General features: G+C 45.1%; 1 long non-coding RNA gene across 3 annotated transcripts; it reads left to right on the top strand.

Annotated features, from left to right (window-relative positions):
- The first annotated feature begins 421 nt into the window (after positions 1–421).
- LOC146442302 (uncharacterized) lies at positions 422–26797 on the top strand. Of its 3 annotated transcripts, none has more exons than XR_014850223.1 (3): positions 422–6275; positions 6545–9651; positions 25467–26797. It is a non-coding gene; the product is annotated as an uncharacterized LOC146442302 (long non-coding RNA). The 3 variants fall into 3 exon arrangements; XR_014850221.1 differs by lacking the exon at positions 25467–26797 and adding an exon at positions 23208–23341; XR_014850222.1 differs by lacking the exon at positions 25467–26797 and having other exon boundaries at positions 6545–11990.
- Positions 26798–27163: the final 366 nt, after the last annotated feature.

Below are 27163 nucleotides of genomic sequence, written 5' to 3'. Positions count from 1 at the left end.
GCTCACCCTGTGAAAGAAATGGAAAGTAGTTGTTGTAACGTGTGTCCTTCCTGTCCCTGACCCCACCCCCCTGACCCCTTCTGACTGGATGTGAGTCAGGACCGCCCCCCATCCCTAGAGATAAAATCCCCAGCAAGATCCGGAACAGCCTCTTTGGTTCTGGGCTCGTATGGAACCTGCACCCTCCCTTGCCTTCCCTTCCCCCTCCCCAGTCTCCCCACTCCACCCCTATTTTCCTCAATAAAAACACCATGGAGACCAGGAACCAAACAGCTGCCTTTCTAAACCTGCAACGCTTCTACAAGAACCGCGTCTGACCAGCCCCACAGCTCGTGGCCATGGAATGACCATCCTGCGTGTTCCGGTTCTAGGGCAGCCCTCCCCCGCAGCAGGGGGGGGCTGCCCTCAGGTTTTGCACTTTTATTACTCGCAGTGCAGACACCAGGTATTTTAGAGCCTGTTAAATAAGTGGGGTCAGACTCACAGATGATGTAAAACAACTTTCTGTAGTTACCCTGACATACCTGTGGTCACAGAGGGCTCTCTGCAGTCATTGCTCAACTGGTGCTGCCTCAGGGAGCTCTTACATGAGGTACAACCTCCATGAACTGCAGACATACCAGTCTCCTGCCTCTGACACTGCAGCTGCCCACCCTGTGACCCTGGCTGAGGTGCTGGAAGAGGCCAAGCTGCTGCAAGCTCTGTCAGCCAGCCAGGCTGGCATTTTAGTTCTGCCTGGGCCTGGGCCCCAGTCCCATCTTGCTCTCCTGAAGTCTCTTTTGGAGCCCTTTGGTCCAACCCCATCCATCCCTGTCCCCTCGCTGCTGGACTGCTACATTCATGACAATGGCATCTTTGAATAGATCTAACCATGGTGGAGAAATAAACAAATTTAGGGGAATGTAAGGATGGAGACCAATGGCTGTAATGTGTTTCTCCCCACTGGGAAAGGGAGGAGGAGCTGGCTGCTGGCAGAAGGTTGTGTTAGCACAACACTTTAGGATGACTAAATCGCTCAAGGTAAAAGGGTGGGGAAATTGAATTTGAGCTGCTGTCAACTGTGAAAATGCACTTATCATAGACTTCTCCCACTGTCATGGAAAGAGACTGCATCCAAGCTTCCAGCAGCACCCAGTACAGCTCTCACTCTGTCCTACTCTCAAACTCCAAGAGATGGGAATGACAATATCATGCTTCAGCCACCCTCTCCTGTGGCTGAGCTCAAACCAGAGGCAACTGGATGCAGTCTGCAGCTGGGTTCTTGACTCCCATGAAGCAATACAAGTAATGAAATCCACCTCATGAGACATTATGAAAAGCACCTCTCAGCTCTTTCCCATAACTTCCAAGGTTTTATTCTCTATTCATGGATAACTCTGCCCATATCATCCTCACCCTTGAAAGTGGTGCCCATCAGTGTCATAGCTGCATCTCAGCAGCCCCCAGCCCAGCTGAGCTTCTCCTAAAGATGCCACAAGGAGTGTTTGGTGTGGAAGTGGAATTCCCCCAGCCCATTAAGGGGAAAGCCACTTCTTGCAGTCAAAAGAGAAGAGCCAGAGGGTCTGCCTCTGTAAATCTGTAAATGCCAGTGACTGGAACTTCAGCCTGCAGCAAGCTGAGCAGATTTGCTTTTAGTTTTCTCTTCAATAGCAGCATCAAAAGTTACAGCTCTTGTGGTGCTGGTGCCATCTAGCCATAAATTTAAATCAGAGTTTGACTCTGCATCTTCCTTCATGGAAGGCATTTTATGTCTCAGGTCACTCTTTCCCAGAAGTTGAGGGATGAGCAGTTACATGTCTGAACTTGCAGCCATAAATCTGTGGCCAGTTATCAGACATGATACATCAACTAGCTGCATCTGATTAAAAATTACTGTGTACACATGCCTCCTCTTTAGCTGCAGTATTCCTCAGTCATGCTGAATGTGTGAACTCATGAATGATGCTCATGTGAATAATCATCTAAAACAACTAGAGGTTTTTTCCCAGCTGTCTCACCCATGTTTGCCCCTGCCTTTGACAGGAAGGCTCTTTTCCCCTTGTTCCTGGTGTTTGCTGTCACATAGCTTTGCCTGTATTTTAGGTATATGCTCCAAGTGTCACTGCTTTCTCCAGTGCTGCTGGCATTTACCTCAGAATCTTCAGTTCTGGTGTGAATTTCAAATGTCCTTTTTTCCTTGCTTTCATGCACTCCTACCTGGTCTTGATGGTCTGAAGCATGCTGAATTTCTAGGTTTAACTGAGTTTGAAAAGCACTAACACAGTTCTGGCCTTTGGTCCTCATCCATGTGTCTGGAACACTGGAGGCTCCTGCACCCACCAGCCTCTTCCACATCTGATTTTCAAATAATGCATCAGTTGTTCGTGGCATCCTGGGAGGGCTGATGTGTGTTTGCAAAGCTTCTCTTGGCAAGGGGATGGCATTTGCAGTTGCAGCCAAATAGCACAGGCCTCCCAACAATAAAAATATGTTACTTTTTTTCACTTCTGGATGGTGATGGAGTTGAGGAGGATGACTGTGGGTGCAGAACACTGCAAGAAATTGGATGAGCATCAGCCACCCAACAGCTGTGGGGTTCATCTCCACCCCTTCTCCTGTGAGCACAGCCTGATAGGCCATGGACCATGGTATGTTTTGTGTCAGATTAATCACTGGTATTTGCACATAGAGATGCACAAAGCCAGGATTTTAACTCTTCAGACATATTTTTCACACCACTACTGAAACCACTTCTAGTAGCAAAGTGTGAGACGTCCACAGGTTCCTGTAACATCACAGTGATCTCTGGGAGAAGTCTGGCAGCCGCTGCCTTCTTGTGTCCCAGGCATGCCACCCACCTTGTCCTGCACAGCACAGCAGGCAGCCCTTGCTCAGAGCCACAGCATCTGCTGTCCTAGGAAGCACCTCAGCAGCACATCATAGTGTGTTAGGGCTTCTTGAGAAATATTTTTGCATTGCTTCATGCCCCAAATAATTGCTTAAGCCCCCTTCCCTCCACTGCTCACATGCATTTCAAATCCTGCCCTATCCCACTTGCCAATTTTCCTCAGGCTCCTTGTGCAGAGCAGGAGTCTGCATGCTGCAGCATGGCACCCACTCCCTCCCACTCCCAGGGAGACCTCTCCCCTTTCCCAGCTCACCCCATAAGTAGTGGCCCTGGCATTTGGGCTATCATGCCCCTGATGGAGCCACTGACCCTGAGGGGACAGCAGAGAACCTCACCAGTTGGGCAAGAGCTGTGCTTAACTGCCCATACCCAAGCCAGAAAGCAGACCCAGGCCTATTTTATTTATTTACAAGTACTGACAGAGGCATCTCCAGAGCTTCCCATCCAATGCCTGTCCCTGTGTCCAGCAAGGTCTGCCCCTTCACAGTGCCAAGCTCCCCACAAGCCCCTGCCTGCTGCAGCACTGGCTAATGCACAGGGCATCTGATCCTCCCCAGTGTCATTCACTCTGCTCCTGATAACCACTGCCAAACTTCAACTATTTTAAGATGAAACTGTCCTCAGGGTACCTACCTCTAGCCTGCATTTCAGACTTAGCCAGGACTGGTAGAATGGCTTAGCCATTTCCAGGAAGAGCCTTGGGCCAGACACTGGGGTGCTCACCCTGGGAAGAACAGATGGTTTTATTACCTTTCTCTTGAGATGTCCTGACATTGCTGCTGCAGCCTGGCATGGGACATGGGTCTTCCTTTGCCTGTGAAAATCCACCAAATCCCAGTCAGGTTACAAGCTGTTTAAAAGCATCCCCATATGTACAGAGCAGACCTGAGTTCCTGTGGGGTTTTCTGTTATTAATGGCTGATTTGGCTTCCAGGAACCAGTAACTGCCAACTGGAGGCTTTTCTGCAGCAGGAACATTTTGAAAAGCATTATTCTATGCATACCTTCTGGTGAGTGATAAATTGCAAGCTCTTGTGGCCACTTTTTCTATGGTTTGGTTGGGGTTTTTATCTCTTTTCTCCCTTTACTCCTTTATTTTTGTGAAATGAATAGGTAGTTAATTATATGTCTGACATCCAGTTGAGTCAGCCAGTGGCTTCACAGCTCAGCAGGGGAGGACAGGCAGATAACAGCCAGACACTCAGACATACATGCCCACACATGTATCCACACACATGCACACTCACACATGACTGCATAAGCCGTTTCTCTTAGAAACCTGGATCTACAGCAATGATGGAACTACAGTGGTTTGGGCCAGTGGTGGACATTTGTCAAAGGCAGTGACCCTTGGCCAGGATGGAGAGATGTCACTTGAGGGAAATGGGGCTGGTTTTTCCTTTTGTGCTTAAAAAACCTCAACAGCTTGAAAATTGTTTTTCAAAGACTATTCAGGTGGTATGCCCATGCCACTGGACCTCTGCTCAGGCCACCCCCAGGCCCCACATGGGCCCCACCTGGAAGAATGCTTTCAGCTTGATCTGAGATTGTGTGAATTCTTATTGAAAGTCTGTGCTGCGGCCTCAGTCCTGACACTTGCCAGCTGACATGCATACTTGTGCCTGTTTTGAAAGCCATAGCAATACTGCTTTGTTTTGACACCAGCACTTATCAGAATAATTTCACTGCTTTCTGTGGGGCACATCTGTACTGAGGTCTGGAGCACCACTGGTGACCCCAGAGGAATCCAGAGCATGGTTTAATTTAGGGAGTTATAAATCAAGCACATAGCTACACACTGGGAATAGATGGGTTATCAGTGGCAGTAGATGGGCATAATCCACATTTTGAGTGGCTTCAGCTGGGGTGCTGTGCAAACTGGATACGTAGCTGCCATGGAAAAGAGACCTCTAATCCATGCAAGTGCAAGAAGTAGGGGAACGCAACCTTCACAGCCACCTAAATTTTGGGAGGTGACACAAAAAAAAGGAAAATTGATTTTTCTACCATGCTGATCATCTCATGCATAGTAGAAAAGGGTCTTCTGCCTGCAGAGGTTGTGTTGCAAAACAGGCTGCTTGCTGCTATAGCATCAAGTCCTCATGCAAAAGACAGCTTGAATTTATTTGGGAAAAGCAAAGCCAAAGATTTAACAGCCACAAGTTATTCAAGGCACAACATGACAGTTACAAGATTCAGGTTTATTCTGATTGTTGCACTCCTGTAGGACTGATTGCAGGTAGTAATCAGGATTTGGCACTCAGGAGGGAGTATGGATAGAGACAGAACCTGCAGTTTGTAGATACAAGAGGAGGTTACTTGGTCCTCAGCAGCTGCTTGTCTGCCTACCTGTTCTGGGTTTGTGGCTGTGCACAAAGCCCTGCAGACTCCAAGGTTTCTTAGACCAGAGAAATTAAATAGCTGACAAGAGCAAGCAAGAAAGTGAAGGACAGAAAGCACTTTCAAGGAGTAATTGATTGCTTTGGTCTCACAAGCACCATGCAGAAAAGCCTCAGCCAGTTTCACATGCACTGTCTGGAGACCTGTTGTGGTTTACGTCCAGCCAGCAACTAAGCCCCACATGCTCACATGCTCACTCACTCACTCACTCACTCACTCCCCCTCTGTGGGATAAGGGAGGTATTTGGAAGGGTAAAAAGGGGGAAACACATGGATTGAGACAACTACATGTAAAGCAAAAGCCCTGTGTGCAAGCAAAGCAAAACAAGATGCTCATTCACCACTCCCCAGGGATAGGCAGGAGTTCAGCCCGCCCCCACGAAAACAGGGCTCCATCACATGTAATGGTGACTTGGGAAGACAAATGGCATCTCTCTGAACATGTCACCCTCCTCCTTCCTTCATCCCCCAGCTTTATATGCTGAGCATGATGCCATGTGGTGTGGATATCCCTGTGGTCAGCTGGGGTTAGCTCCAGTGCCATCTTCCAGAGCAATGACAAGTGTCCAAAGGGGTCTTTATTGTGCTCAACCAGGAGCTGATCTCAACAAGGTCTGTTGAGAAACAAGTCCAAACACTTTAGGAATCGCTCTCTGTCAACCTCTAATTGCTAACTCCAGTAGTCATCAGCTGAGATCTGAAATGTGGATCAAGGATCAGCTTAAGCAAGTGAGTATTGCAACAACAAAAATAGAGAATTCACATGTGAATGTTAATTTCTGCAGAATGAATCAAAGTTCTTACTCTGCCAGTACCATGCAACAGCACAAGTTATTTTCAGAAGTGGGGTTGGAGGTGGTTGTACTCCACACAGGGCTTTGCTCCAACGTAGCAAGGCACAAAAGATTCCATTTTCGTCTGAGCCAAGATGACCTACAGAACAAGGTCTTTGCGCCTGGTGTTTTGCTATTGCTGATTTCATTCATGGGTATGTGTTGCTGTTGAGCAGCTAGCAGAGTAATGAAGGCACCAGTTCTCAATGGCAAGAAGGAATGACCTTTATTGTTTTGATTTCATCATATATATAGAGTTTTCAAAAGTCACCCAGATTGGTCAGTCAGAAGCCTTCCCCCAGGCCTGATTGGCCAGGCTTGCACCATCCAAGTTCTGGGACACTGTTCCAATAACATCCAAACTTTATCTTTATTTATAAAGCACAAGAAGAATTCTCATGGGAAAAGCCTGTGCTAGCCACAGGTATGTGCACAGGGAAGTTGTGCAAGCCTGGTAATGTGCTTGCACATTTAGAAGGCAGTGGTGCAAAACCACACTTCAGTCACAGCTGAACACACTTGACGGGGGAGACACTGATATATTTCACTATATTTTGATCAGCCTAGATCTTCTGAAAAAGCAAAAACAGCAAAAAGGAAGGAGGACAAAGAAGGCATTTTCTTTCATAAGGCTGTTATAGAGTAATAATATGAAAAGGGCAAAGAAAATATTAACACTTACTTTCCATTCTGGCTGCATTCAAGTATGTCCACTTTATTTAGAATTGGAAATCTCCTAAATTTGGCAAAGTAATGGAAGACTTAACAGGATGCATGTAGTTCCAACCTGGCCTGTCTCTGTTGGAAGAACTTGTTGAAATAATGCCTCAAGGTCTGGCTCGAGGACATTCTGGGGAGGTAGAGGTTATATCCTTATTGCTTTCTAGGTAAAAAGGGAGTGATTTAAGACCTGGATTGGAACAGGCTCTTTTATAATAAAAGAAACAGAAATGTCAACCCCAATTTTGAAGTTCACCCCTTAAGGAGATCTGAAAACAAATTTCTGAAAGAAGCAAAGCAGTGTTTTATCAGCATCTTCCACCTTCAAGAATGCTCAATACTTCTCATATCTTTAATCAAAAGTAAACTGGGAGAGTAAGGAAAGGAGATTTGCTCAGCCAAGCAAGCAGAGGCCAGGGATGCAGCACCTCCAGCATCACTCTGTATTGGGGCTACAATGACCATCTGCAGAAGGCTCAGAGCAGGACAAACCTGCAGGGTCTCTCTTACATCCTCTGAGCTGCTCCTCTGATGAACCCCTTTCTCTCCCCATCCTGCTACCCAGTTTGCATCCTCCAGAAGTGGAGTCTGCCTCCAAAATCCCTACAAGAAAGCCCAACAAACAAGGCTGCATTTCTCTTAAGTTACCAACAGTGCCTAGGCATCGAGGAAGGAATCCTTTCTGCTAAATCCTCAGCTGGCTGGGACTTCACTTAGCAAAATCACGACCTGGAACTGCAAACAGCAGTTCTCAGGCAGATCGTGGGGCCTTCAGCTTCAGAAGCAGTACAAGATATAAGTGTTAATTTGTGGTTAAGGCATATTTATCTGGAACAGCACTGAAGGGTGGCTTTGCCTTTCCTGTAGCACAGCACTGAACTGCCAAAATAAAGAAGCATTAAAAGTTAATAAAAAAGTCTGAAACACGTTCATTAAAATACTTGAAAAACTTCACAGTTTGGCTTCATACCATAGAACGAGTATGTGAGAACTTGACTGGGCTTGCCTGCCTCCCTAACAGACTGTCTTGACTTAATACTTATAAAAATATCACCTGGCACCTGATGCTGTGTTAAAAAGCCCCTACCATGTCAGGTACTGTTGTAATTTGCCCTGGAAATGCATCTGAAGGAAAGGAATGCATGAGCACAACTTCAGAGCTCAAACAGGGAAAATACAGGTTGTTATACAAATCAGTGGATACAGATGGCATTTTACTGATTTTAACCTCAAGACGAAAGTTTCAGGGGCTGGTAACTTTGCCACCCCACACTGGTTCATCTTGCCCCTGGATGGAGGGATGTTGCAGCTAGTGCTCCCAGAGCAGGCTGCATGGATACCATATTTTCAGGTGTCCTGGCCATATCTGGAACCATTTCAAGGAAAATCTAGCCCTGTATTTGACCTCGTTGTTCTGTTTACTCACCACACTAATTGGGTTGGGCAGAGGGAAGGCCAACAAGACAGGCAGGATGGACTATTTGCATAGCTGCAAGCGGCTTCTATCTGATTGAATGGAGTGGATTGAACTATAGGTGGATTGTGGGTCAAGAGGTTGTTTGAGTTTCACATTCATGGGTGTCCTCTCCAGAGCCAGTGCTTTCAGCAGCCGTTCTGCAGCACTCTGCATTGCTGCTCGGTCATGAACTGAGGGCTGGAAGCCAAGCTGCAGGGGATCAGGACTGCTGTGGTTCTGAACCCATGTGTCACCCTGGGGACAAACCCTACAGTGCTTCAGTGAAAGTGCCCACTGTCCATCTCAGCTTACAGCCTGCCTGAAAGCCTGAGGCTATAATTTGTCAAAAGCTGAAGCTATCTTTGATCTAGTATTTAGCCTTAGAGTAAAAATTAAAATATATATGAAGGACCAGCTTGGGATTCTTTGCCTAGTCCTTGTTCCTCCTACCCCAGCCATTTCTCTGGAGTGCTAAGTTTTGGCTAACATTCCGCTATCACATTTGGGATTATCCTGCTTCCTTCAAAGTGCAGTGACTACCTCGGGACCAAGACACAGTATGGAATTTTTCCAACTATCATAGCATCTATGAATCTAAGGTGTTGGAGTTGGTGGCCTTTGGCCTTTTCCCTAAATGAGCTCTCAGATATTCCAGGTATAATAAAAGCAGCATTATGTTTTGGGTTTTTTTTTAAGATAGGGCTTATTTTACCAAGGAAGGTAGCTAGTTAGCACTTTCCTTTTGCCTAGGTGAAAGTGTATGATTATGCAGCACTTCTTTGTCATTGGACAGCTGTTCCTAGACATGCTTCCTTTGGCAGCCTGCTGTAGAGTCGAGCTGCATGTCCCCCTTCCTGCAAAATCCCAATGCAGGGCTATGTGGAGGCACAGGACAAGTTCAGAACAGGCAAGCTGTGTAGGTCACTGGGATCCATGTAGCACTATGTGTAAGGAAGACAGGAGAGAAAGCATTTTCAGCCTCCCTACCCACATTCTCTGCCCAAAATGACTTCTGCTTGAAGAGCATCACAGAGCTGAACAGCCAGCACCTTGCTTGGTTTGAGTGACTGAAGCCAAAATCCCAGTGGAGGAATCACACATTAGCATCCCTTCACAGCAACCACAGCTCTTGGGACAGTCCAACCTGTAACCACCACCAAGTCCTCTGCACCCCAGAGCATGGAGTATCAGGTATGACCTGTTCACAAGGATCTGTTCCTGGCAAAACCAAGAGCAGCACCCAGCTTCTCCAGATTCATTCACCTGTCTTTTCCCTCACGGGAAGCTCACTGAAAGACTTCCTGGTAGGAGAAGATCACTGCTGAAGGGATAGAAAGGAGCCCACACAGTGGAAGGTATGTACAAGTCTTCCTTCTACAACTTCTCTATTATCAGTAAAGAAAAAAGAAGAGCAGATGTATATCTGATGTGTTTACATGAAAGCTGCAGTATTTACTGATGCTTTTAAGGTCATATTTTACTTCAGTCAAGCATTGAAAAAAATGTAGAGAATATCTTGCAGTTAGCTAAACATCTTTTCCTGCCTTTCTATTGGGTAAAGACAGATACTCTCAATAAACTTTATCTGGGGGACAGTTCAAGGAACTGGCAAGAGTGCCTAAAATCCACTAACTCAAGGTCACTCAGCCAGTCAAGGAGTCCAGGCTGACTGCGGAATGACCATAAATAATCACATTTGACACTGATTTAGTGGTTTGTGTAAAACACAAGTGAGTCTGCACACAGATCCTGTGGAAGGAGCATCGTATCACACTGACAAGCCACAGAGACTTCTAGGAAGAGGCCCAAACTCATCTGGGCACAAAAACATAATTTTCTGCCTAATCCCTGGGAGTTCTAATCAAAACATGTATATACACAGGCATGTGGACAAATCTGTCACCTTAGCCCATTTTGACAGAGCTATAAATCCAAGGAACTGCAGTGTGGAAACACAGCCAGGACACACCCTGGGTATTCCTGCCATCACACCAAGTCATGGCAGGGGACATTACTTCTTGGCATCCTAGTAGCTTTCTGGAACCTGTGTGAGAACCATCACTATGGTATCCCAATACATCCCATTGACCAGCTAGACAGGGAATTTTACAAATGAGAGACAGCTGAAGTGAATTGACTGTTTTCTTGATGATCTATGGTTCAGACAAAAAATCTTAGGTCTCTTGAATGGAAATTTAATAATTTATGCACCAAAACATGCTTCCTAGCAAATAGACTCTCAGGCTTAGTAGTTAAATCTGCTTACTGGGATGTCAAGAAATAACATGGATGGCCAAGTTGTTCCCAGTCAGCTCTGAGGTCTATGGCCCTGGTCACTGCAAGAGGCAGGGTACCAATTAAATGGTCCTATTCTGATCCAATAGTTGTCCCATTATGATGCTACTTGAAGCCTGCATGGAAAAATTAGGAGAAAAAAAAAAAAGCAGCAGTTCCCTTTTGTCTTTTAGAATGGAAAGTCTGAAGCCATTTTGCACTGTTTAATCCCTGTTATCATTCTAGACTGTCCACCATATATAAAAACTGATGTAAAAATAGCAAAGCCTGTTGGGAGGTACTAACACAAAAATAGAAACCTCCTACACTAAATGAAACAAATGCTGTGCATACACTAAGACCTGTGTGAGAGAGACTGCTTGTAAATATTCTTTGCAGTCTGCGTAGGAGTTGTGTGGAGGCAGCCTGAAGACCTCCAGCAGCAGAAAAATGAGATAAATGGGCATTTATTTGGCTGAGCATCTGGGGAGAAGGGTTTTAATATGTGCTGGAAGAAAGTGGAGACTGAAGATTGAACTACCTGGAAATGACCTTCCCAACTGCAAGACTCTATATTGGAAAGACAATTTAGCTATGTTAACAATATTCCTGAGTTGTGCCCAACGTGGGCTGCTGTCAGGAGCGAGAGCACAAAAAAGCTGTGCTGTGCACACCCCAATGCATGTGTGAGATAAGCAGTGCTGGTTGCACCTTCTCCTCTGAGGCTGCTCTGTGCTTCCTCCTGCTCAGCTCTGCTCCCTACAGCACTGCCAGACGCTGCTTCTTCAGCATGAAATTCTTCTGTGCTGCCTCAGGCAGTTTCATTCACTTTTCGACTTACCTGGAACTTATACTTCCAGCCAGAAAGCTGAAGTGTTACCAAGCAAGAAAAGAAGTAGGAAGAAAATTATTGACCCTAATTTTTCCAAAATTAGGTAAATGTCAGCCATTTTTTATTTTTTATGGAAAGATGGCTTCTTCCCTTTCTTCTTTTTCCTTCCCACCAATGCCAGACCCTGTGGTTTCCAATGCCTTCCCAGAGCCAGAAAATATGTGCTATTCTTTATCTTTTTTTAAAGATGAAAGTCACTGTTCAAGAATCCAACTAAACAATTTTATTTTTAAAAATCATACAAAAGCCAACATCTAGGGTAAATAATTTCAAATTAAAAGCTGCATATTTCACAAGTGATAGCTTACCAAAAATAGAACTGTTAAGGAAAAATTTTAGACATCTCTATACCTTTCTTATAAAACTATTGACCAATTGAAGACCCATCCATATTAGAATGAGGATTGAATATACATAAGCTGTTTAAACCTATTTTATGAGTTAATTTTATTAATTGTAGAAGCTTTATAACTCCAGCAGATCTGAAAGTTCCTGAACATTAAAACTTAGCTCATCTCATGGAGACAAGTGTCCGGTTACATTTCATCTTTGTTTCGGCACAGCATAGAGGGGGCTGGGTGCTCACGGAAGTGTGGCTGGCACCTGGACTGGAGCAATGAGAATATTCCCATTTATGTGGAAGGAAATGGAAAAACTGATGTCAGCTCTGGGAAGAAAAATTCTCTACTTTGTGCGTGCCACAAGTTGTCCATTTACAGCTGTAGTCAGCTATGCTGACACAATTTAATTGCCAAGTATGGGTGAGGCCTAAGAAGACTCCTTATATAAAACAATGGAGCATTTTTAGTTGCTGTGTGTCACAGGAATCTTGAATTTGACAAGATCACTTCAAAGCTATGTCTCACTAATACTGGCGATGATACAGTCATGCAGGATTTCCCCTACCACAACAGCCCTTCCTACCCTGGTCTTTGGACATTGATTTCCATCACTCTTCTGGATGTGATGTGATGGGTCTTCTCTGATGGGTCATGGGCTGTCCTGCTGTACAAATGACATTGAAAGGAAGCATGGGAATGTCCTCCTGGGTGTCATTGTACTAATGCTCGTAATTTAACTTCAACAATAGCTTCCCTGTGATCTCTCCAGAATGGAATGCCTGATCACCTTTGAAATTATAATGTCCTGTAATGTAGATATGTAAAAGTAGTGCACCTACATTTGAGCCCAGACACCTAGGTGTTCCAGGCCAGGCTGGATGGGGCTTTGAACAACCTGATCTAGTTAAAGATGATCCTGTCTGTGGCAGGGAAGTTTGAATAGATGACCTTAGACGGCTGCATTCATAGCAAGTGGTACCCAAGACCTGAACATCTTCACCCTTACAGCAGTCAGCCCAGAGCCCATGGCTACTCATCCACTGTTACATTTCACCTCATTTCTGTTACCAGCATCATATTGTCAGTTTATGTTACTGCCTCCTTTTAACTGGTGGTGATACAGCTGGGAATAAAGCATTAAATAAGGTCCAGGTCCATTCCAAGTCCAGTCCTGGAGGCATTCCACCAGTATTTGTTTCGGGCACATTTGTTCTTATTCAGTCATACCCCACCATTTTGTTCCTGTTTATCAGTGTTTCCTTATATTAAAGTTCATGTTTCTCCATTATTAAAAAAAATTATTTGGTTTATTTCAATATCTTAGTATAGATTGCATTTGCCTTGCCTAAAAAGATCAGCTATCTTATAAAAAAAAGGCACAATGTTAATTTGGCATGATCTACTTTAAGGAAATTCATGTTGTATTTCATCCCATCATCAGTTATCGCCTGCCTCTTTCCTTCAGCATAGCCCTTGTGTCCAGCTGATGGACATACCTAATGCATGAGCAGGAGGGGAAAAAAGAGAAAAAGCTGGTGCCCAATTTCCCTCTATTTCCCCGCTCTGCTCTGTGACATTGCAGTTGCTGAAGTCCATGCAGGCAGCCTAAAACAGAAGGAAAAAACAAACAGTAAAGTCATGAGCTCACCCATGAAGCTCTCCCATGGAGCATGGACTGTGCATCCTTCCTGACAGAACCTGTTGCCTCATGAAACTCAGAGCCCGAGGGGCTTAGTCAAATATCTTAGATAGAGATGAAACACTAGCAAGTATTAAAAGACAATTAAAAGGATTATCTTTCTTCATAAACTGTTCTCTAGTTGGGCTAGAAGGACATGAACTCCTTGATTGAAGAGCTCTTTATTAGGTGTACACCATAAATTTAACAACATTCTCTGTACAGTTTGGCCACCATCCAGAGCAGATACCACTGCAGAGGAAGAATTGCCCTTCTGCACCAGGGCCATAGCTGCATCTTCAACCTCCACAATGCCTCTCCATTGCAGTCACACACCATTTCGGGGGAATGTAGGGATATGTGGAAAGAGTTTGCTTTCCACACTCTGCATTTGGAAGTAGACAGCATGGCAAAGCTCTTGTGTACACTCCATGCCAAGAAAGAGCAAGCCTAGCTGGAATAGGTGCTGGGTTTGGTACGCAGGGAGGCTCTGTACCAACTTGTTAAAAGGATGGTGTCTTTCGATTAGGAAATGTAGGTAGGTAAGCTGCAGACACAGAGCAAGGTTTAAGGCTCTGCAGTTTGCTGGGAGTGGCTATGTCAGAATGCACCTGTCAGGTGCACCACACGTGGCCAGCACTACACAGTGGTACAGCACCGGTGTGGCCAAGGGAGGCCCTCCTTGCCCTGCCCCCTGGGCACACAGGCATTTGTCACACGCTAGCAGCACAGGGAGCTGCCAAGATGGCAGGTGCCAGTGGTTGGCACACCACCAGCTCCCACCGTGCTGGAGAAGACTGGGGTTGGGTGCTTCAGGAAGGGATGCAGCCCAGTCAGCAAAGCCTGTATGCACCTCCAGCTGGATAGCAGTGACTGTCATCACTTATGTTCCCAACTGACCGAAAAGTGCAGAGGTGGGACCAGCCAGCCAGGTAAACCTTCCTAGAGGACTGGAAAAGGGGAGTAAGGGAGAAGACAACTACAGTCTTGCCAAACATGTCCCACCCCAGGTTTTCTGTGCATGCAGCCACTTGGGGAAGCGCTGTCTCTGCAAAGCTTTGTGTGCAGCCGGCTGAGCACTGAGCACTGCCTCAGGCACCTACCCCTCACTGTGGTGCCATTGTCTCTGCCCATTCCTACACACCCAGCTCGTCCACCAGCTGCTGACACAGCAGCTTAGAGAAACAGGGATGGGCCTGCTTCCAGACACCTCCTGGCTGCTGCTGGGGCAAGATCCCCTCCAGGAATCAGACCATGGAGCAGTGCAGTGGCATCCTTTCACCACATGTGTTGTACACTTCTGAGTCTCAAGCTACATCTGTGCTCTGCAGATCACAATGCCAGGAAGGCATCCTCAGGGGCCAACAGCAGAACATAACATGCCTGGGAAGGGTAGTTTAAGACTGATTAGTCCTTCAAAACCATTCCACACGTATTTATACAGATGGTATTTCCTAAACTGACAGGACTTTCTATTAGTGCAAACACTTCTAACATTCAGTGAACATCAACAATAACAGAAACAAATGACAGACTCATGTATAATTGGTATGTTGAACAGAACATAATTTATGCAGTTAAAAGAAAGGAAAAAAGTGAAGTGGTAGAAACAATAATGGCATGAAGTTGAGACAGAGGAGGTTTAGGTTACATATAAGGAAAAGGTTATTCACCCAGAGGGTGGCTGAACAGGCTCCCCAGGGCAGTGGTCACAGCACCACGCCTGACAGAGTTCAAAAAGCATTTGGACAACACTCCCAGGCACACAGTGTGATTCTTGGGATGTCCTGTGCAGGGCCAGGAGTTGGACTCGATGATCCATGTGAGTCCCTTCCAATTCAACATATTCTCTGATGCTGTGGTTTTAATAAAAATACAATTCTCATTTCATCTCATTAGGAGCTTGAATTTTACAGCTGGCTATCACAAAATAGAGTAGAACCTTGCAGTGCTGTTGTTACTGTAAAATCTATAAAACCCTTTATTTAGAAAGCTTAAAACATATTGAGAAGAGAGCATTTTCTTACCCACTGTGAAATAATGTACTAGCTCACTCATGGCCAAGTGGTAAAGAAATATAAAAGTGATTGTGCCCAAATACTGATTTCTCTGTTGCACTTTGTTAAATGTAGCTGATACATCTCTCCTGGTGCTGTCTTTGGATAATGTCAAATAAAAATGAGGCAGAAAATGCAGACTTCAAATAAAGCAGGACAATAATACTATAATAAAACAATTGTCTCTGAGTTTCTTTAACAACATTTGTTGTTAAACAACTGCACTGAGATCCACCTCAGCTTACCAGCTTTTAAATGAAACAACGAACAAACGGTCCCAAAACTGTTGACATTTTGACTATGACTTTTAAAATACATTCATCTCTATAAAGGTTAATCTAAAATATCTTGAGAGCTCTCTCACTTTATTTCAATTTATTTGAGTCCCTCAGCAACCAGGACGTAGTCATTCCATATAAACTATGCCTCCTAAGTGCTAGATTTGAAGAGGATCTTGCCTCAGAAGACACTGCATATGGTGGCAAGGGACAGCTCTTGTTTTTCTCGACATTTTCACAGCTTGGCATTTCAGAGAAAAAAGAGCTCATTAAATAGCTAGTTAATATGCTGGGAATGACCTTGCAAAGAGGAAACAGGATGAGAATAAAGTTCTCACAAAACTCATATGTATGTATGTCAGCTTGGATAGACTGAAAAAAGATGGGAAATGGTGAGGTGTCCAAAGTTCCCATCCACCTGCCTCTGACTTTGTCCAAGCAAGCTGTCAAGCTGCCTTCCTATATAAGAAAGTGTTTTATGGCCAGATCTTACTTATCTCTGTACTTTGCCAGAACGTTGGTGTCCCATGATGGTCACTCTAGAGGCTAGACTCCAACTATGGCCTTCATTCCAGTTGGTGATCCCCAGTCTGTCGCTGTTGAGCCGCTAGCAGAGAAAAGAACCCAGTTCTCAGTGGCAAGAAGGAAAAAGAGCCTTTATTGTTTTGATTTCAATATATATATAGTTTTTTCAGAAGTCGCCCAGATTGGTCAGCCTGAGACCTCCCCCTAGGCCTGATTGGCCAGGCCTGAGCTGTCCAAATCTTGGGACACTGTTTTAAAAAACATCCAAACTTTATCTTTGTTTATGAAACACAAAAGAATTCTCATGGGAAAGACCTGTGCTAGCCACACCAGTCCATACTGACCACAGGAATTTCTCCCAGTACAGAATTTGGTGGCAAGGAACATACCATGTTTTAATTTAAAAAAGATTGAAAAATGGAATCTAGCACATGAAGAAAAAGTCTTTGGAGAAGACTGTGGTCTAGACCAATCAGATCCCTCTGTCTTGCTACCACTGTTCAAGTGGAGAACATGCCCTTACCAGAATATATCCTCTCCTTGAGGACTTAACACAGATGAAAACTTCAGGGACTAGATCCTCAGTTGGCATAAATTGGCATAATTTCATTAGTGGAACCAGCTAAACCCTAATCTCTGGTTGCTGCAAGCTGCATTTGGGATACTTCTTTTCCTACACTTTTCTGGATGACTGTCATCCTTTTGTCTGACCATGATTATATTATGTAAACCACAGAACAGTGTTTTTTCTCCCTACATATGATCTGACCACAAAAGAAAGAATTGCCAGAAGCCTCAGGAAATCAGTTGATCCATCATTGACTCTACAGCAGGATTAGCTGCAGTTGTAATGTAGGCTTGTTCTGTATCTTAAGATACCATAGCCTATGGATATTCCCAGGAGTTTTGTCTTTAATGACTGGGCAATTTCATCCATAGCAAGTCAAAAAGCAGTGGGAATCTGAACCCTTGCAGGTGCAGAGCAGATTTAGAGGCAGCTGCTTGCCCAGATCCCACCTGGATGTTAGGGTGGGACTGGGCTGGGAAACAGCAAGAAACTCAAACTGCACACTGGGATCCACCAGAAGCACTTTCTCGTGCTTGCATAGGAAAGGGTAGCAAACTGGCTCTGTCTGCTGCTGCCAGAGATATGCTGAAAGCTTGGAAGAAGTGGAAGATACTCTGTGTGGTTGGGGCTAGAGGTTATTTGGGTTTATCTGATGTGCATGGACTAAGGACTTGACAATACTCCCTAGCTATGGGCCCCTGCACCCTCCACATGGGATTTTAATGATCATTCTTTCTTCTGCATGCTGCAAGTTGATTGTTACTGCAGCTATCACACAGCTGTGTCTTAGCTCTCTCCAGAGCAATTTTTTCAGATGTGGCAATATGTTCCTGATGGATTCATTCAATGATTTATCAAGCACAAAACTTGCTGCAAGTAAAAGACAGGAATCTATGAAAGGTCATTTCTTCAAGTAAAACCCACGAAACTGAATTGCTGAATGCAAAGAGTCCTCCAGAGAGAATGTTTCTGTGCAGAAGGAAATAATTGCCATTTTTCATTTATTCTACCAACATTTTATCTCATGCTTGGCTGTAGTTTGCACAGCTAAACCAATAGCAAGACACCAGACCAAGTGTCCTGACTTTACAGCAACATCGCCACAACTGAAAAATAGAATCCAGTGTGCTAACCGCATTGATGACACAGACAAAAAAGAGAAGTCCTTCTTGCCATTAAAACTACTACCATATGATTATTAATTTACTTTAAGTTCAGCAAAATCACCCTCCAGTAATTACTAGCTTAATCTAATCTTGCTTGCATTTTAACACCCAATTAAAAAGACATATACCTACAATAAGCATAAAAAATCAACCAACCTGCTGCAGCACCAAACGTATAAACACATCCACAAATCTGAATGGGGAATAACACCTGACAGAAGTTCTCAAGAAGATGATGTTATCTGTCATTTCTGTTGGAGCCTCCCTGTAACTTAAATCAGAATAGAGCATGCATGGACTTCCTCCAACACATACAAGGGCACAAGTCATAACCAAAAAATTTCAGTCAAATTTTTCTGGAGCATCCACAGGGAGATGATATCGTGTGTTTTTAACTGCTCAAAAGGCTTGGTAGAGATATTTCAGTGGAATTGCTATCCTTCAGGATTTCTTCAGCCCAAAGCTGGACACAGCTAGTAAAGTACTGAGGCTCGCTGAGGTCCAGGATCTGGGCATTTGTATAAGCATGTCCACACTTGTGTGTGAAACGGGAAGGCAAATAAAGCCATAAAACAATATAATGTGTCAAGGCATCAATTATTTTTCCCAGCAGTTACACAAAGTCTCCACCTTTAATTAAAACTAAATTATAATAGCTCTAGAGCTCTGAGCCATGTCAGGAAAGACAGTCATCAGCTTTCCAATGAGGCAATGTCAGATAGCAGGTTTCTGTTCTCCAGGGGGTCAGTCGTAAGCTGAAGATCTCCACTGAACCACCACTATGTGTTACTTGGAAAGCAGCATCCTCATCACATGGTGGTGTAGAAACACAACAGTAATTACCACAGCAGCTCATAAAAAGACCAAGACACAACTAGAGTGCCAAACACCTGTTCCTGTAAGGGGTGATGCAATGATCCCATGCACTGAGCTAGGACTACAACGCATAGCCTGAGACCCTGACCCTCTCTCCTGCACTTCTTTGCCTTCTTGAAGTTCACAGTCTCCTCCTAAAGGAGACACTTGGCTGAGCTGAGCACTACTTTTCCCACAAGGAAGCCACCTGTTACATGATAGTTTAGTGACTGGCAAGCACTTGGTCACAGAGTGGAAGGCTACCTCTCAGTTCCCCCTCCTCAGCATGATAATAATCCCGGCTTTCCTCTGCACACTCATATACACCCTCAGGCTTTTTCTCTCTTCTTGCTCAAGATCTGCCTTCCTGTCTGGGCCCAGGTCTGCCTTTGCCAGCCCCAGTCCTGGTGGTTAGAGAATACAAATCATAATGAAAACCAAGGGTTTCAATGCCTTCAGGCTGGAAAGAGGATCCAGGTACTTCCTGACACTAACCAAGAATGTCAGCCACTGTGTTTGAGTGGCAAGCAGAAGTGCCACCAGTAATTGCCACATCCTAATGACAACAGCCACAGTGCTTTGTGGTGACCTCAGAGATATGCATAGAGGCAAAACCAGGCTGTAAACTGGTGGATCAAGTCCAGCTCTTAAGTGAATGGCCCATGTGGGGATCAAACCCACAACCCCAGCATTATTAGCACCAAGAGCTAATAGAGTTAGGCTGTGCCGAAGAGAATGCCTTTTGGATTGCTTTCTGGAGGTGAGGCACCTATATGTCACCAAAATCCAATTTTAAGCACTCTGGCTTTCACTGAAAGTGCTACTAAAAGAGATACCGAAGAGTTTCATGTCATAATGGCAACAGATCATCTTGGTTTATTGGGGTAGGAATTAGAAATGGCATTAAGTGTAATTTTAAATGAACCCAAGCTAAATATGAGAAGACAAATATTGTCATTCTGCCAGGGTGCTTCAAGTCATGTGTTATATGCCTCGTTTTAAGCACTGGAGATTAGGTGTTAAAGACAAACGTATATACTGCCTTAGGAGAGTTCAAATCTCTTTTTCTAAAAGATGGTTCATGTAAAAACCTAATTTAGCCCTGGTGTAATTCTGCTGCTTTTAATCCGAAGAGTTCATTTTGTTTGCCGAGTGTTTCCAAGCTGGGAAAAGACTCAGGAAACAATAGGAAAAACACCTTTCTATGTCACAGCACCTCTCATGCTAAAGCCTACGTACACACACAAGATCTGTGACACATTTGGTGTACTGTGGACCAGGGAACTGTATCTTTCAAGGGGTCTCCCAAGATTAAGCCTCAAAACATTCTGTGTGACCTTGAGAAAAGCACTTCATTTTTCTCTGGCTAGGTCTATTGTATAAATTAAACCCTGCCAGGGGGATGTTCCAGGGCATTGGAATTCAATCCTGTATAAACTGTTGACATAATCCTTGGCATCAGTTTCGCTGAAGCCAACTGGCAGTGTCCCAGACAATTCCCCACACAGCTCAGGAGTCAGCACAACCCAAGGCAGCCCCTCCACTTTGGAGGGAAACGCAGGGAACACAGGCTGCTCCATGCCAGCCTCTGTGCTCAACAGCGAGCCTGGGCATGTTTTCTTGATGAGTACAAACACATCTAATCCACCTAAAATGGGGATAATGTATCATTTCCTTTATCAAGAGCTTTGTCTTTTAATCATGCAACTACCGTTATAGTTACTGCACACACATAGCTGGACACACCATAAGATTATTTGAAAGCACTTGTAAATAAACTGCCTTTCCCCTCTCTGAGTACCAGGGAATAGCTCCCAGAAAATACATCCTATAGGAAATTCATGCTCACGCCTACAGGAAATGCCTGCCAAAAAAACCTCCAAGGGAGTAGCACAGGGGCCTATGGGGGCAAGATTTCCCATTTCCTGCTCTTTGTAAGTGCAGAAGAAAAGATGTTTATGCATTGCTCTCCTCCCAGTGAGAGAGCAGGGTGGCCTTGTCCATCTCCAGAGATCCTTTGCTTTAGTTGGTGCTCTCTGTCCCACCTGACAAACTTGCCATGGCCATAGGAGCCACCTGTGCTCGTGTGATGGGTGCACTTTGAGCACTGCAACAGCTTTGAGCCAACCATCCTCTCTTCCAAAAAAGAGCTCAATTGAAGAGCAGCTGGTGATGCTGCAGATCTGCTTTAAAGGCCAATACGCAATAACCTACAATTAATGCAAAGGAATGGAAAGGAGGTAGATGCAGAGAGAAAGCCCCCACCTCCTAGAGCCACTGCTTCCCTTTGTCCTTGCCAGGTGTTCTGGAGCTCTTCACCCTGTACAGATCCTTCCAGGTGCACAAACAATTTGTATCTCCTCCAAGTGCTTTGGACTTCAGTGGGTTAGGAGCTGGGTTCAAAATACAAGCCATATTTCACCCACCATATTCCAGTCCTCAGTGAAAGGCAGTCACTTACGGAATTGGACGCTGGAGCTTTGTTACACTCCTAGTGGCATTAATTACCAGCCTCCACAGTCAAGGGTGACCTTTTTGGCCAAATGGATACACAAATGACTGTCTAAGCCTCTTGTTTGCTCATCCTGAAGCAGCAGGCTCTGTCACTCCCACACTCTCCTGCCAAACAGAATTGAACTGACTACTCCTGATTTAAATTTGTGCAACCTTATATGTAAGTAGTCTTTCTAATCAAAAAACACATGCATATATTTGATTAATAATATAGGATAATGTGGTGTGCAATACTACACTGATACTTTCAAACAGTCCTGTTTTGGAAATGGGCCATTCTGAGACTTTTGTTCACATAAGCATACACAAAATTTCCTTCAGAGCTGTCAGCCTTCACCTCTATACACACTCTGTGTGTAGGTGCATTATATTTCACAGCTGGAATTGTTTTATATTAAATACTTTATATGTAAAAAACAACAGAAAAAAATGAACTCATGATAATTATTATGGCAGTTCTTTCTGGAAGATTATGGAAGAAATCGATCTCTGACAAAAGGAGGCGCTCAGCTATGTCTTGACCCAGTAAACAGTTATCTAAGTGTTCAATAGCCCATTTTACACAGGGGTCGTGTCTGCAAGAGGCTTTAATCCTAAAATCATACCCTCTGCATAGACAGTCCTGTAGTCTTCCTCATCTGTTGCTCTCTCATCTCAGTTCTGAATGAAGGAATAAAAATATTCTGGCATGCTTCAAAGGACCAACTTCCAAAAAAATCCTACAGCTGCATAGAAGACAGAATGGTTCAGCCAGTGGAGAATTGATGGTCTGGCTGTAACAGGACTTACTCCATCACCACATCCCTCTCTCTTCTGATGGCAATAAAGAAGTAAATAATGATCCTACAAAAGCCTAGTTTGGCACCAGCTTTGTATAAAAAATGAGCACGCTTCGTTGCTCTCAGTGATTTTTAAACTAGATGGATTATTAGCTACTAGGCTACATTTTTTAAAGTGTTCTTTTGGCCAAGGGCCCCTGTAGACTGTAATGAATTATCCAACTCCAGAACCCTCTTCTCCTCGCTATTTCCAAAGCTGAAACTTTCTACAGCATTTGCAAACAGCTGCACTTTTCAGAAAGGCAGAAATACTCTCAAATTTAGCTACACGTTTGGCAACCTCTATCCCAGACGTTCACAGGACTCCAGCCATTGCTTCTCCCACCCCACAAATGGAATTGCTTTTGACTGACAAGAGCTTGAATTTTGACTCAGCCAAACCACAGCGCAGGTACATAAAATCCGTGGCCAGTTGGCACTAGCTCAGTCCCGGAGCTGATGGTACCTGCCCTTCAGATTTTCCAAAGGAGAGTAACCCTTGCGTCACACTGCTCAATGCCTCTTTTGTTCTGGTTTTAATCCTGTGTCCAGCCATGGGTTTATGTGACTCCTGAATTGCTGTCAGCAGGAAAGATGCCACTCAGTGCCATTTACAAGGGATTCAGCACCTGCAGGCTCAAGCTGTGAGTCAAAAACCACAATTATGGGAAAGTAAGTTATGCACAGAGCAGGAAAAGCAAGTATGTCAGAGTAATGCCTATTATTCAGGGAGAAGCCAGTGAGATGAAAGTAACTGTATTGTTAAGAAGATACATATGAGAGAGAGAAGGTAGGTATATAGGCTGAAACCAACTCCACTTTTATTGTTTAAAAAATTATGTGAAACAAAAACGTGTTTTGATTTATCATGGAAAAGGAGACACTTGGTCCACGTCATACTATTTTCATGAGGCAAGAAGACTAAATGATATCACTTATTTTTAGTGGACCAGCTCTGGGAAAGGACGTTCCGGGGTGGCTGAATCGGCCCGGCTGGGCGCTCAAGAGCCCCGAGCACCCAGGCGCAGCCATTTCCTATCTCTTCCCAAGGCTCAGCTCCCGGGATCCCGCCCGGCGCTCCGAGCGAGCAGCGCGCGCTGCAGCGCCATGGCCGCCCAGGCCCGGCAGTGGCGCAACGCCGCCATCTTGCGGCTGCGAGCGCGCGAAATGGCCCCGCGGCGGGGAAGGCTCTGAGGGACTGCGGGGCTGTGAGGGCCCTGCGGGTCGGAGACAGCGAGGGCTCCGCGGGGAGCGGGAGCGGAGGGGCTGGGAACAACCGAGGGATAAACCCCTTGGGTTTATAAAGGTTTAATAAAGTTAAGGGGCACCAAAGTGTCTCCTGAGTAAGGGCCAGGCTGCGGGCCGCCGGAACTCGTCCATGAGGAGCGCGCCTCTCGCCTGAGGCGAGCAGGGCAGCTTTTATTTTACATAGGAATTGACATCTTCCCGGAAAATTTAGTTAGGGAAATGAAAAAAAAACGAAACAAAAACGGGGCGGGGGCGGGGGGGGGCGCGGCTGAGGGTTGGAATTTCAAAACCAAAAAGGCAGATCTACAGCTGATGGGAAGAAAGAAGGACTTTCTTGCTCTCTGCTGGCTTTGTAACAACCAGATGCACTCTGGTGTTATTTCACAGACTCACACAGTCAATTAGACTGGAAAAGGCCTCTGAGATCATCGAGTCCAACCTATGTGGAGCACCACAATGTCAACTAGACATAGCACTGAGTGCCACATCCAGGCTTTCCTTTAATACCTCCAGGGACAGTGACTCCACCTGGGCAGCCCATTTCAGTGCCTAATCACTCCTTGATTGAAGAAGAAATGGCTACAAAGAAATGCCTCCTAACATACAACCTAAACCTCCCCTGGCACAGCGTGAGGTGATGTCCTCTTGTCCTGCCGTTGGTTTCCTGGGAGAAGAGGCCAATCCCCACCTGGCTAGAACCTCCTTTCAAGGAGTTGCAGAGCATAAGGTGCCCCCGAGCATCCTCAGAGCTTGCAGATACCGTGTAGAGAGAGGGCTGCTCCATCCCATTTCCCTGCCAAACTCCATTGCTTTTAAATTTCTCATACCACTTGCCTGCTTCTGGCCAAATTTCAGCTTGAAATTTTCCTAAAAATAGTTGTGCCAGGACCAAAACCAGCTAGGGGTGAAACACTTCTTCTTGTCCGTGTTAAAATCCCGTACAGTCTTTTTGTACCATTAAAACCCACAAATTTGTGCAAACTCGAGTGAGTCCCTACTTTGAGACTTGGATTTGGTAAGGTGCCAAAGCAATGTAACTGTAGCCCAAACTATTAAAACGTTAAAAGACGTAGAAAATGTTCTTCTCAGCAGGAAATTTTTAGACTTTGGCAGCTAAAATCCTTGGAGATATACTAAATGCCAGCATAGGACCACCATGTATAAAGGTAACTTTCCCTTCCAGTGCTGCCCTTGGGTGCTGCAGGTGGCAGCTATATGGTTGGGTGCCTTGAATACCTCCGTTTGGTTGTTTGTGTGCTGAACTGCCCTTAGTGATGGTTCACAGAGAGTGGCAGCTCAGTGCCATCAGCTCAGGGGCTGTTCCACCCTCCACTCAAGCAGAGGTGGGTGTCATACCATAGATGTTTCAGCTGCACACCCATGACCCATACAGGTGTAGATATGAGACCATGTGGTGGATTTGTTCTCCATTTTAGTCTCTAAAAACCTGGGCAGTTAAACATTCACAGACATTAACGTTAAGGTCACAAAGCCACATAAACCACTCCAAAACGCGGGGGATGTGCAGCTGTCATTCCAGCCCTTGTGCATGAGCATTACAGGGCATCCATACCAGAGATTTCTGGTTTGGCTGGATGGGGTTCAGTGTGTGGTACCCTCTGTATCACAGTGATGGAAGCCCTGGGCATGCATAGATCAGTGCTGTAGCAAGTCCAAGTGAAACTGCAGCGACCAAGCCAGGGAGCCGTGCAGCTTAGTATTGTTCGGTGAGCATGAGGAGCTCAGGTGCAGCCAGACCGCAGTCCTGCCCTCCCATAGCTCCCTATGCCACACTTCCTCGTGGGCTTGGTAGGCTCATGCTCTTTCATGGTCTCTGAGAGGTCAGATGTTTGCAAATCTACGGTGGACATTAAGAACCCAGCATTTTCCACTGTCAAAAAAAGTGCATCTCCACAGTAAGAGAGATCACTAATTCATACAAATATGCCTTTTCAGTCTGCAATGAGCTCTGCTACTGAGACCTCCGTGACTTGGAGAAGGACAAGGACATTCAGCTTCTATCGGGGAAACTAGCTTTCATCCACCACAAGCACCCAGCAGTACAATTTTAGAAACGCCGGCCACGGCATCCCGCTTCTCTCCCATTAAGGAGTAATGCGGGCAGCACCAGGGATTTCCCTCGCCGGAGCCGCCGCAGCGCCTTGCTGCGCGGTCAGAGCTCACCCCCTGCTGGGAGCTCGGCTCCGCCTGCCAGCGCGGCCGCATTCCTGCCCTCCAGCCCCGCGCTCCGCAGCCTCATGGCATTTGTAACCGCATCACACAATTTCCGTCTGGCTGCACAGCAGGCAGCTCTCTGGAGCTCACAAATACGCGGTTGGACAGCACAGTGCTTTCCTACACACAACCATGCTCTGCTGTCTCCAGAAAAAACTGTGGAGAGACTCCTCCATTAATTTTGAGGACTCCTGAAAAAATTTATATCAAAAGAATCCTTTCCTTTTACACTTTGTTATATGCATATAATGACGAGTTTGGTTGGTTTGTTTGTTTTTTATATATATTTTTTGCTGTAGTTTTGGAGTTCACTCAAGATGTATGAATATCAGACATCATTGCTATAGCTCCAGCAGGGAAGCCATTTATCTGGAGGGTCAGGGAAATCCCAGCCTCTGGTTGCCCTGGTTTCTTTCAGTGAGGAGGGAATGCTGAGGCAATGAAAATTACCAGCTCTTTGTCACTGGAACTTTTACACATTTGGGAAGAGAGTAAGCTGTGGTTTTGGGGAGACTGCCTTTTATATAGATGAACAAGAAGAAAAGAATGTTCAGTTTGTGTGAAGTTAGAGATCAAGAATCTGAAAATGGTAGCAGAGCTCTGGAAAACCTCTGGAGTGGTTTGTTTGTAAGGGCCAATAGAGTGGAGAGAAGGCACAGCAGATAGTGGAAACATTGCATGAATAGGTTTGACTTCTCGGATTGGTTTTTCCCATGAACGCAGAAATTATTTCAAACCCCGAAACCCAAGCTTTTAGTAAACTGCAGGTTTTCCTGTATGTATCCAGTTGTGACACACATGAGAATACTTCTTGGGTTCCACCAAATTAAGTTGGCTGTGGGAAGGCAGTCCAAATATGGGCTTGTAATGAAGGTCTTGATAATCCTATATGTAGTGAGAAAGGAGTGGTCAAATAGAAAACCCAAATCTATTTGAGCTTTTGCCCCCTTCACCAGCACGGCGCCTGTCCAGGGCTGAAGGCTGAACTCTAATTCAAATTCAAATTGTAGAGTGAATGTAGGTAATAGCTCTGGCCTGATGGCTTATCAGCTAAGATGCTGCTTTTTAAAGGCATTTTTAAAGGCATGCGTTTGAAACCAGCACAGAAACCGCTGAATCATCCCATGAAGGACTTTCACCCTGGAGGGGTCTTTGGGGGTCTCCAAAGACCACCAGGACATACAGAGAATGCATGGTGCACATGCTAATGATATTAATGACTTTCGAGAAATTATTTGTATAACCACTTCTATCCTGGAGAATGTAATGAATATTCATGAATTTTACCTATAGCGCTGTGTCTTTGTGGGTACTGAGGTATGTGTGTTTGGTGGAAACAGTTCCCAGACACTCGGTGTATCGCATAAAGCAAATACCCACTTCTCTGACTTGGTCTCTGAAGTGTCTCTGGGCTCGAT

This window comes from Lichenostomus cassidix, chromosome 2, assembly GCF_008360975.1.
Source record: "Lichenostomus cassidix isolate B80296 chromosome 2, HeHo_3.0, whole genome shotgun sequence".
Lineage (NCBI taxonomy): Eukaryota > Metazoa > Chordata > Aves > Passeriformes > Meliphagidae > Lichenostomus > Lichenostomus cassidix.
This window is presented reverse-complemented; position numbering and strand designations above follow the sequence as displayed.